This window comes from Pyxicephalus adspersus, chromosome 5, assembly GCF_032062135.1.
Source record: "Pyxicephalus adspersus chromosome 5, UCB_Pads_2.0, whole genome shotgun sequence".
In the NCBI taxonomy this organism is placed as follows: domain Eukaryota; kingdom Metazoa; phylum Chordata; class Amphibia; order Anura; family Pyxicephalidae; genus Pyxicephalus; species Pyxicephalus adspersus.
In genome coordinates this window covers 96310819-96321614 of record NC_092862.1, presented here as the reverse complement: position 1 = coordinate 96321614, position 10796 = coordinate 96310819, and the positions used below count along the sequence as shown (strand labels likewise).

The 10796-nt window shown below is 41.6% G+C and overlaps 1 protein-coding gene across 5 annotated transcripts in view; it reads right to left on the bottom strand.

Moving 5' to 3' along the window:
* Positions 1-8101, bottom strand: part of GPR141 (G protein-coupled receptor 141) — a 29282-nt gene extending 21181 nt beyond the window's left edge. For 2 of the 5 annotated variants that reach the window (XM_072412200.1, XM_072412201.1), the window contains exon 1: positions 7976-8084. The gene's annotated coding sequence lies outside the window, so the exon portion shown is untranslated. Of the gene's footprint in view, positions 1-6695; positions 6873-7975 lie in introns of those variants that run through there. The other 3 variants (XM_072412202.1, XM_072412204.1, XM_072412203.1) reach the window with 3 other exon arrangements.
* Between the last annotated feature and the right edge of the window lie 2695 nt (positions 8102-10796).

Below are 10796 nucleotides of genomic sequence, written 5' to 3'. Positions count from 1 at the left end.
TTTTTCATTTTTACCTAAAAAGGGGGGGCTGTCTTATTTGATGGCCCTGCCTTATCATCGGGGAAACACGGTATGTCCTCATGTAAAGTATCGTATGTAGCAAACTTTTGATATACAGTTAAATTTTTTTCTAAAAATATTACATAATTTACATGAGAACACAGTGCCATCTATTGGGGGCTAACAATATTGCACAAAAGATTGTTTAAGAGCAAGTGATCCATCTTAGCCAACTCAAAAGTACAAAACACTTTAATCTTAAAAAAAAAAAGATAAACCATTTTCAATTTTGCTATGTAAAAAATGTCTTAAAACATGCGTTAATCTTTTTGGCATTTCCTTTGTTTACTGTTTTAAATCTTAGCAGTGATGGCTACATTTTGTGCTCTAGGTTTATATTATTTAGTGTCAATGTAGTTTCCCTGATTCTTTAAGGGTTAGTAGGTACTTTGGGTTATTTTTGGTTCAGTTTATATTCCAGTATATAAAATATTTATATTTTGTACTCTTTTGTACCGCACATGTGAGAGTTGATTGCGTGAGAAAAAGACGTGGTGCAATAGACCACCATAATAATGTGTAATGCTTGATAAAAGGGAACATACAGCTCACTTGTCACGTAACAGCATATAAAAATCAAAAAGTGTTTGGAGATTAGTCACTTTGTGTAATAAATTTTTTACTGTTCAGAACTGTTGTACTAAATGCAGGGAAAAAGTTACCTAACAAATTTTCTTCTAAATTTCTGTGGTCCTTTCACTGCTCTGTACCTACCTGTTACCTAGACCTGGGTACAGTGAGAATTTTAAATATTATATCTTTAGGCCAAGGCTCAGGCGGGGATTGGAAGTTTTGAAGACAGCATGGGGGACTTCCGCACATGCGGATGTTGTGAATTGTTGACATAATTAACAAAAATCAAAGCCTAATTTAAGTCTAAAAAACAAAAATGTAATTTATTAGTGTAACATATGCAGAGCTTCACATCATCATATCACTAACTCTCCCTTGAAGAGAAGCTCACAATCTGATGTCCCTACCATGGTCATAATCTAATGTTCCTACATACACTAAAGGCATTTTTTGGGAAAGCCAATTAACCTACCAGATGACATTATCTCAAAAATTGATTTCTGGTAGGAATCAATTACTGCCATTGAAAAACATAGACCTAGAAAATTCCCACAAAGAACTGTGTTGTCTGATATATAAATAGAGCCCATAAAGTACAGGCTGAGATTTGAACCTGGGACCCTAGTGCTGTATATATATGTATATATATATATATTGCAGTTGACCAGACCTGAGATGTGATTACAGAGAGGCCCGGAGCGGGGGAACGTAATGAGAGATAGTGTAAGGCCTGCATGACTGGGAGGGGATTGGGAGCAAGCAGTGGAGGGTTAAGAGGCAATTGGAGGGTAGGTTGGTAATAGTGTGCAGGGTGACATATTGGGGGGAGGGAGAAGAGGAATGAAAAATGGGGAGAGACGGAAGAGGAGGGTCTTTTTTGCAGCGGGACTGAGAGAGTGCAATAAAGTTTTGCAGTTGATTTCTTGGTGGAGCACATGGCTGACGTTGATGACTTATTGGCCCAGCTGAGGGCTGCAACAACAGATTGGGGGCCTGGATGGCTGCAGGACCAGGTAGCTTCTGCTTTACAGGAGGTTGCTTCGGTTCCGCCATCACCCCTCCACCTCCCCTTGCTCGCCACTGATCAACCCCCAGCAACACCTCCCTCAACGCTTCTAGCTTCCCGGGCTTCTAGTTCTAGCTATCCCGAGTTGGGATAAGGCGGCGAGGTGGCAATTGGGCCGCAGAAGGAATTGGCGAAAGCAGGGACTGTGGTGGCTGGGGGGCCGACTCTCCGGGTGAACCAGCACAAGCCTCTATAGGGGATGTAGAAAAAGGCGAGGTCTCTCTGTACTTGGAGGGACCTTTAGGAGCGCACTTGTGGCAGGAGTCGAGGGAGCAAATTTGGAAAGGTGAGTTTGTGGATATTTTTGCGTTACTGCCACTGGAGTTTTTTAATTTGGAGCGGTGGAGGAAGGACAAGGAGAGAGAGGTTTATTCTGCGCGCGTTTGCCAATTTGTTGCAAGCGTTTGCCTTATTTGCCAGTGTGCTTGGCGAATAGAAATCAGGGCATTGTTCTGCCCTGTTCTGTTATTTGGATGTCATTATCGAGGCGCATAGGGTGTATGGGGGTGTGGTGTGGCTCAAGTATGATGAGCAGTTCAGACACCGTAAGGCCTTTCGTCCTTCTATCCAGTGGGATCATAAGGACATTGGTTTGTGGATAAAGCTGATGACGCCGGTTAGGGATGGAGGCGTCTAGCCCACTTTTGGGGGAGGGGCGAAGGTCCATCATCTTTTGGACCCTCGGCCTTCTGTAAGAAGGGTGTGTGTTGGCCAATCAAGGAAGGGTGGCTGCAAATTTTGGCAGTGCCTGTGGCTTCAAGCACAAGTGTGCAAAATGTGGGGGCATGCATGGCGCGCCCCGCTATTTAAGATTCGGTGGTGGAAAGGGAGCGGATTTCGCTGGAAAGAGGGATGACGCCGGTGAAGGTTGGTCGAATGTGACCATTCCTAAGTTGGTATCCGGACCGGGCAGCTGCTAGGTTGTTGGAAGAGGGGTTTTCGTTGGGTTTTCGGATTCCTTGCTCACTTAGGGAGCCCCCTCTGTGGCGGGAAATTTGAAGTCCGCAAGAATGCATCCTCTTGACCAAGACAAACTCTGCAATTGTTTCTTTTTGCATATCAAAGCACAGCTTGCTCTAGAAGTTAATGAATTACTAGGCTCCCTAAAGTTTATTCGCTTTGTTTGTGATTACCTTACAGTGAGGATTTTATAAAGTAACTGACACCACTCTGCCTAATATTATGTTGAGACAAACATCTGTCCTAATTGCATTTATTAAAATAATGTACCTTTTCCAAACTTACATACAAATTCAACTTAAAAACAAACTTGTATGTAACCTGGGGACTACCTGTATTTCAGATTTTAATGTCCCTGTAATTTATTTTTGCATTTGCAACATTTTTCCCCACCAAGCAGTGCTACTTGTGATTATTAAATGATGGCAAAACTATTAAACTAGCAGAGTACCTTAGTAGGAGGTTGGCTACTGTACAGTTATAATTTGGAGAGAAAACAGGCAGATTCAGTTCACTCCACCCAGCTATGACTCATTTGTCTTTTTGTGTTTTGACTTTATTAATTGCAGGGTGAAGCAGCTCAGCCAAATTCTGTGCAACAAATTGTGCTTGTGTAACGGCTGATTACTGTGGAAAACTGCAAAAGAACTTTAGCCAGACAACAGTTAGGGTATTTAATCCTGCTGATGTCAACTAAATAATCCCTCACTGGCACATTGTGAAAGCAGAATGGAATGTACAACTCAGTACTCAGGATTTAGGACATATATATATTAGGATCGAATAGGTGCAGTAAATGTATATCCAAATAAATCTTCATGTTTTATGTGTGATGTAGATATTTATTGGACAGGCTCTGTGAAGCTATGTGTTTTAAGAGACATAGGTAGCCATTTTTTAAATAGTTTGTGGGATTTTGTATATGCCTTTAATTTTTTTGCTGTGAGCAATAAGAGTGTTTGTTTTTAGGGTTGAAATATATATATTATATTAAAATAATATACGGTATATAATATAATTTCATAATATTGGGTATAAGATATATATTGTTCTATGGAAACCCCAGCCCTATAGTAGTTAGTGCAAGTGTTGCACTAAGCCAAATGATTTGTGTCTCCATAGAAATCAGAAGGCAATAGAGTTTCAAAAGTCTTATTGTATTGTATCATGCAAAACCAATAGTCAAATGTTGGAAGCTGCCTGTAGAGCTTAATAAGAAGTGTTGTGAGCAAAATAATTTTGTTCCGACAAAAGGCATACATTTTCTACAACAAGAGTTTGTGTTGCATTGTGTTTATTAGGTGACATCACCCAATAGCTGTGCCAGTATGACTTTTTAGTGTTTTAAAAGTGTTGCAAGCCAAATAATTTTGTAAAAGTGTAATTTCGCACAGTTACTGGAATTAAATAGTTAGCCTAAGTGGACTCATAAAATATCAAATGCTGGAAAAACTCCAGATCAAATACCAACAATGAACAGTTCCCTAAAATACAAAAAGAAAATCAAGTTTTGGTGTAATATTCTTAAAACCTTTAATTCAGAAATTTCTTCCACTAGATGCCCTTAGTCTGGTGACCAGTATCATCAGTAGCCTGTGATTGGTAAAAAGAAGCAAGTCAGTGATTTCTTCATCTATAATTCTGCTTCTTTTATCTATCTGCATGCTTTTGACTAAAAATATGTGACTTTCAATGCTCCATTTGGGTGTAGTGGTAAGTGTTCCAGGAGAATGCATGTCACCATGCACCCAACTGCTCCATTTATATAATTTAGAATTGTGGTCCTCAACCTTTTGCAGGTCGCGAACCACCAAATGCATGGATTGCGGACCACACATGTGCGGGGAGCCATGTGTCACTCAAAGGGGATGAAACTTCGTCTTGATGCCAAAACCCTCCCACACTCCCATCGCAGGCCTGAGCCTGTCCAGAGACACAACCCACCCACTGCTCAAGCTTGCGATGTCTCCAGGAGACATGGTCAATGGCTCTGGATGGTGCGTGCCCCCCCCCCCCCCCCCAAGAGGGGACCTTTTACCGGTGGGTGCATCGGCCAGAGCCACGGCCCACCTGTCAGACGGCAAGGGGTTGTGAACCTCTGCTTTAGAACACACCCGAGAATTATTCTCAGTGTTGGCATTGTCCACTTATGTGTGAGTGACTAAACGTAGGCAGATAGGTAAAGGCATGTTTCCAAGCTAAATGCATAGTTCCAGGTAAACTAATAAAGATTTATTAAACTATTTAAACAGTAGAACAAGACCTAAAGCTGTTTAACCTGCCGCTGCTTTAACACAGTTTAAAACTACCCCAAGTGAATGTATTATCACATTTTATTGTACATTATTGAGAGTTGGATAGAGGAGAGTAAACTAAGAATGCTTGTAGGGAGGTCTTAGTGTTCAGTTTTGCAAATGCAAAGTCTGCCTATTACAACAGATCTGCTGGCATCCAAGGCAAGGCTATAAAAAAATATAAGTGTCAAGCTTAGGGAGACAGGGCCACTAGGGGGCATTATGGCTTGCACAGAGGTGGTGAGAGCCCTGAGAAGGGCCAAGGCGCAGAGTCTAAGCAGGTTGCGGTCCTTGGGTACACCAAGGTGGGCAATATGAAACACAGTACCAAATCACAAAACAGAAGGACAGTCAAGGAAGGTTGAGGTTGAGGCAAGCAGCAAGCAAGGGAGGTCAGGTCACACACCAGGGGTCAATTACCAGGGATCTAGGAGACAGACACCAATGACCACTGCAGATACAGGGAACACCGGAGATGCTGGAAGCCACAGGAGGCACAGATGACACAGGAATATCCACAGACAAACAGGAACACTGGAACAGCACAGAGAAGTTGGCGGGGAACCAACAGACTGGACAATGAGGGGTTAACACAGGAGCTGGACAGAGGAACTAGTGCAACAGAACTAGGGGCTCAGCACCAGTGGATACATGTTGCACAAACACTGAGTGCAGTGTCTGAGCTAGCTAAATAGCCAGGGATGATTAAGAGCCTATTTTTTAATTGACCAGCTGATTGACCAAAACCGATAAAGCTTGGGACTCAAGGCATGCCCAGAGTCAGAACTTTCAGCATGTGCAGCAGAGAGATGCCTGCACTTTAGTGAGGAAGAGGTAAGTGTGACAAAAGGTTATTAATATATTTATTAAACTAAAAATCTCAATGAGTTCATTTTATAAAAACGTTTTTTTTTCTTTTTTTGATAAAAATTACAAATTTAAAAAATGTTGAATGAAGGGGTTAATTATGGTTTACTAGTAATAGGGGGCTAAATACTAGCTTTCCTTTTGTAAGAATGCAGTGCAGGACCCAAGCTGTCAAAGTGGCCCAGACTTCCAGATTGCACAGAAAAAAAAATGTACTACATCATCATCATCTACATCATCGAGCTCTGTAATCTGCAGGTCTGAATTATCAGCTTGATAACTCAGTCCTGCACAGTGCAGGGCACGGCTGGGTGATACAGGGACAGGTGAGTCTCTTAGCAAAGCTGTCAAAGTCCAAGCTACGTTTTTACTTTGCAGCCTGCCTGTGGGCCAATTTAAATTAAAAAAAAATCTTGCAATTGAGCTTTAAACAATTTGTCACATTGTCCTTTATAGTACAAACCGTATTATGTATTGTTATTGTGCATTGTATAAATTTGCATGCCAGTGCATGTTTGTAACACCTTAACCTTATCCATATCCCTCCTCCCACCTACCCCCATTCCACCCTCTACTAATGACTGACTTATCTGCTTCCTTATTTTACCTTTTACTTTATTTTCCCCTCAATTCTAGTTTAAAAATATACCTCAACCTTCTCATTAACCTGTCCCCTAAGCACAGCAGATCCCCTTCCATATAGGTGAAGACAATCTGTAGCATATCAGTTGTACCCCATGAAAAGTCCGCCCAGTGCTGTAGGAACCCAAATCTTTCCCTCTTCCACCTCCTGCCTTCTTTGCATGGCACAGGATATACATTTGCATTTTTCTTTGCATTTCAAAGAATATAACCTTCCTGGTTCTTCCCTTTACCTTGCAGTTGAGTCTTCGAAACCAGTGGTCGCCAACCTTTTTGGTACCGTGGACCACAAAAATCGCCAGCACACGCTGTGAGCCGGGTGTCACCTAAAGGGGAGCAATCTCCTCCAGAGTGATCTCATTATGACATAGCTCTGCCCACTCTCCCATCGCAGATCTGAGCCTGCAATAGGAGAGTGGGGGGGGGAGAACCTTCCTGGTTCTTCCCTTTACCTTGCAGTTGAGTCTTCGAAACCAGTGGTCGCCAACCTTTTTGGTACCGTGGACCACAAAAATCGCCAGCACACGCTGTGAGCCGGGTGTCACCTAAAGGGGAGCAATCTCCTCCAGAGTGATCTCATTATGACATAGCTCTGCCCACTCTCCCATCGCAGATCTGAGCCTGCAATAGGAGAGTGGGGGGGGGGGTTGTGTCCAGGGACACAGCCCGCCCACTTCCCTAAGCCTGGGAACTGTATTAGGGACGAGGTCCACAGCTCTGGCCGGTGCGTCGCCCAGAGGGGTCCTTCTCCTGACCCCGCTCGGGGGTGCACCAGCCAGAGCCGCGGACCACCAAAAGTTTCTTGCAGACCACTGGTTGGCGACCGATGTTCTAAACCGATTATCTAAATTTTTAGAAGCAACCTCTATCCTCCATGTATCCTATCATTGGTTTCAACACAGCAAGACATCTGGGTCATGGCCAAATCCTCCAAGTAATATGTCTACTTGGTCTACAACATGTCCAGTCTTGGCATCATGGAACCCATAAACCATTCGACGGTGATCTAGGTGACAAATTTTTGCTCCTATTAAGAAATCCCCTAATACTACCAATTGTCTAGGCTTTCTTGCATTACCTTCTTCACCCCTACCGGCTGTTCCTGGCTGTTAGCAATAGCAGTGACTTTTACAGCTGGCACCCAAACATCTTTACAGATCCTACCAATTTTGTTTGGGTACAGATACATAGAACTAGCTTTCCTTTTCTGGGAGCCCCTACTACTCCCTCTAACTACAGTAAACCAGCTCCCTACATGATCATCTAGAATTACCTCTCCACCCTCCACATCAGCATTAACGGCCTGCTCAGAAGAACCCTCTCAGGGTTGTCAAGTGTTGTCAGTGCTGTAATATGCTTCTCTAGAACTCTAATGCAAGTTTCCAAAAAGGCAACCTGCTCACATCCATCATATCTGTTTTCATCCTGGAGCTGTTGCTTTGACCTTGTTAATACCCAGTATTCCAGTTATAATAGTTATATTGTTTGCAGGAAGTTCAAAAATGATACTTACAGTTTGAAAACTCCTTTTGTTTTAAACATCTGTGGTTTTAACTTCAACCTAGTTCCAATCCACTTGCTTCACAAGCAAAAAGTGAGCAACCGTCAACACTGCAGTGCAGGTCTGCTGCAATTGTACTTTATTAGGTATTTGGTAGCCAAAGATCTAAGGCGAAAGGAATTACAGTACCTAGTTATTTATTTGCCTTGGTTAGAAAATCATTATCAAGGAGTACATTTTAAAAATAAAAGCAGTCAGTAAAAACAGGTATAACATTAAAACCATGGAAATATAAATCCTTATTTTTCTGTATCGATCTTCACAGGGCCAGCATGAACTGGATTTTGTTATTTACAAACCAAATGAAAATGCTTACATGTAAATCCAATAATGTAAAAAATAACTGAATAATAAATTGAAAGCCTGGTGCACAATATTTGGGTGAACTATTTTAGAACAAATAAAATGTGACTTGCAGGTTTCAATTGCTTGCTCTTCAATAATTTTAATAACTGTAGAATTTGTAGAATGCCTCCGACTACCTTATTTGCTGTTCCTGTATACGTATAGGCAAACGTTTTGTTTTTTAACACAATAGGGAAGATATGGTGTCTTTGGATAACTTACCCTCTCTGTACTGATGACAGAAGTGGGTAGTGATTGGAAAGTCAAAATTTTACAGTTGTCAACATAACAAAAGAGGCAATCTAAGAGGCACACATATTAGGTATCAACTGTCAAAAAGAGAAATTCCTCTACCCTTGTTAACTTTTATGTTCACTTCCTTTCTTTGTGTATGGGAAATCTCTGCAATAGGATACAGATAAAAAAAAAATGACAATTTATTTTTTGCTAACACTTTTCTATTTATTACAAAACTAAAAAATGTTTTGCCTAGAGATAGTGTACACTTTAACAGCTTTTGACATAAGATATAACCTACATTTGAGTTTTAAGCTCAAAGATAAAATTCGTCCTGGTAGTACCCTCCAGCTTATTGGAAAATGCACATGTTAAAAAGTCATAGGGATAAGTAATGATCTCCTGTAGGCTTCCTTCTCTCTGTATGCCCAGTGCCTTAAAGGAGGGGCTCAACAGGTTACAGCGTTCCTGAATTGTACAAGGGTATGCTGAGGGTCAGCAGAAACATTCCAGAAATAATAGACCCACTGTTACTCCTCTAGTGCCCCTAGTATTCATACTCCCCTAATAAATGCTGTACCTAATAACTCCCAGTCACATGCAGTGCATCATCGCATTTACACACAATGCTTCATAGTTCTCTATTACATAAAGTAGTTTAAATGTGTCTTTTAAAAATAGTGCCCCATTTTATTATTATTATTATTATTATTATTATTATTATTATTATTAATAAACAGGATTTATATAGCGCCAACATATTACGCAGCGCTGGCTCTTTTAAATGAGCAGAAAGTAGGAGCAAGCCGAATAGGACGAGGAAGACCATTCCAGAGAGTTGGGGCAGCTCTAGAGAAGTCTTGTATCCATGCGTGAGATGAGGTTATGAGTGAGGAAGTCATTAGTAGGTCATTGGAGGAGCGGAGAGAGCGGCTGGCCCCATACTCTCATGTAGTGTCTCTGAATTACATTACAGGTACAGTGTTCAACCCAAAAGTTTTTTTAAGATGGGTGGGAAGAAATTGTAGGTGGGTGGCAGCCCCTGTATTGTGACCCAACTTATCAGTAACCACCCCAAAACAGCTGTGTGGTTACGGAAAAGTGCCAGGTGGTACAAGAGGGACTAGGGAGAACACTGAGGTAGTTTACTCACCTCTATTGCCCATAGTACCTCATTATTCTTATTTTCCTAATATTTGCAGAGCTGCATGCCTCTCCATGGCATGAATTGTTGTATGCATATGTATTATATGCAGTGCTTCATGCCTCTCTATTAAACTCAGTGTCTAATGCCTCTCAGTTACGTGTAGTATCTCATGCCTTTGCAGTATCCCTGTAATGCCTATAAAATAAATAGGTGTTATCATTACCTTAATAGAAATGCACAGACTGCAATAGAACATTAAAAGCCGAACCCTTCTTCTAAAAAATATGTTTGTATGTTTTGTCTGTGCCCCCAAGGCGGATTTTCCATCACTTTCCAGGTACAGACACAGATGACAACGACAATCCAAAAGAGAATCTAGCCCTTTCTGCTATATCTAAAACAAAATAACACAGTTTAGCTGAAATGGGCATTTGAATATACATTGCCCTCAATGTGCTGTAAATTTCTCCATTACTACTGGTAGCAGTTCTAAGACTAAAACTTAAGCTTAAAAAAATAAATACCATACAATGTCAGACCAAATGCACACACTTGTTAAGCTTACTGGCACCAGGCGGGCAATTTAAATGTCTCCATTCCACTGTTTTACTGCTGAGTGGTCATCAACTATAGTTTTCCTGAGCTTGACCTGACCCATGACCTTGGATAACTTTTCCGACTTGCTTCTCAAATTAGCCCAGGTCACTTTGATTTTCTGATCTGACCTCGTACCGCACATGCCAGCAAGTTACTGACCTCGGCCTGTTGTCTTACCCTGCTTTCTGACCTGCTGCTGTGCATGGTCTGCCAGCAACCTTGGTTATCCCAGACTATGCACTTCATTACACATGCTCCTCTAACACCCTTATGCCTATGTCTCCAACATCGGGATCACCTGGGTCAGAGAAGCAAGAGAGGCTACCCTCAGGCATCCACCAGTATTGTATATATTTCTATGTTGCTGCATTATATTTCCCACTGTGGCAATATTTCTCACATTTCAGTGGTGGTACTAGTTCTATTAACCAGCTGAGCAGTTTATCC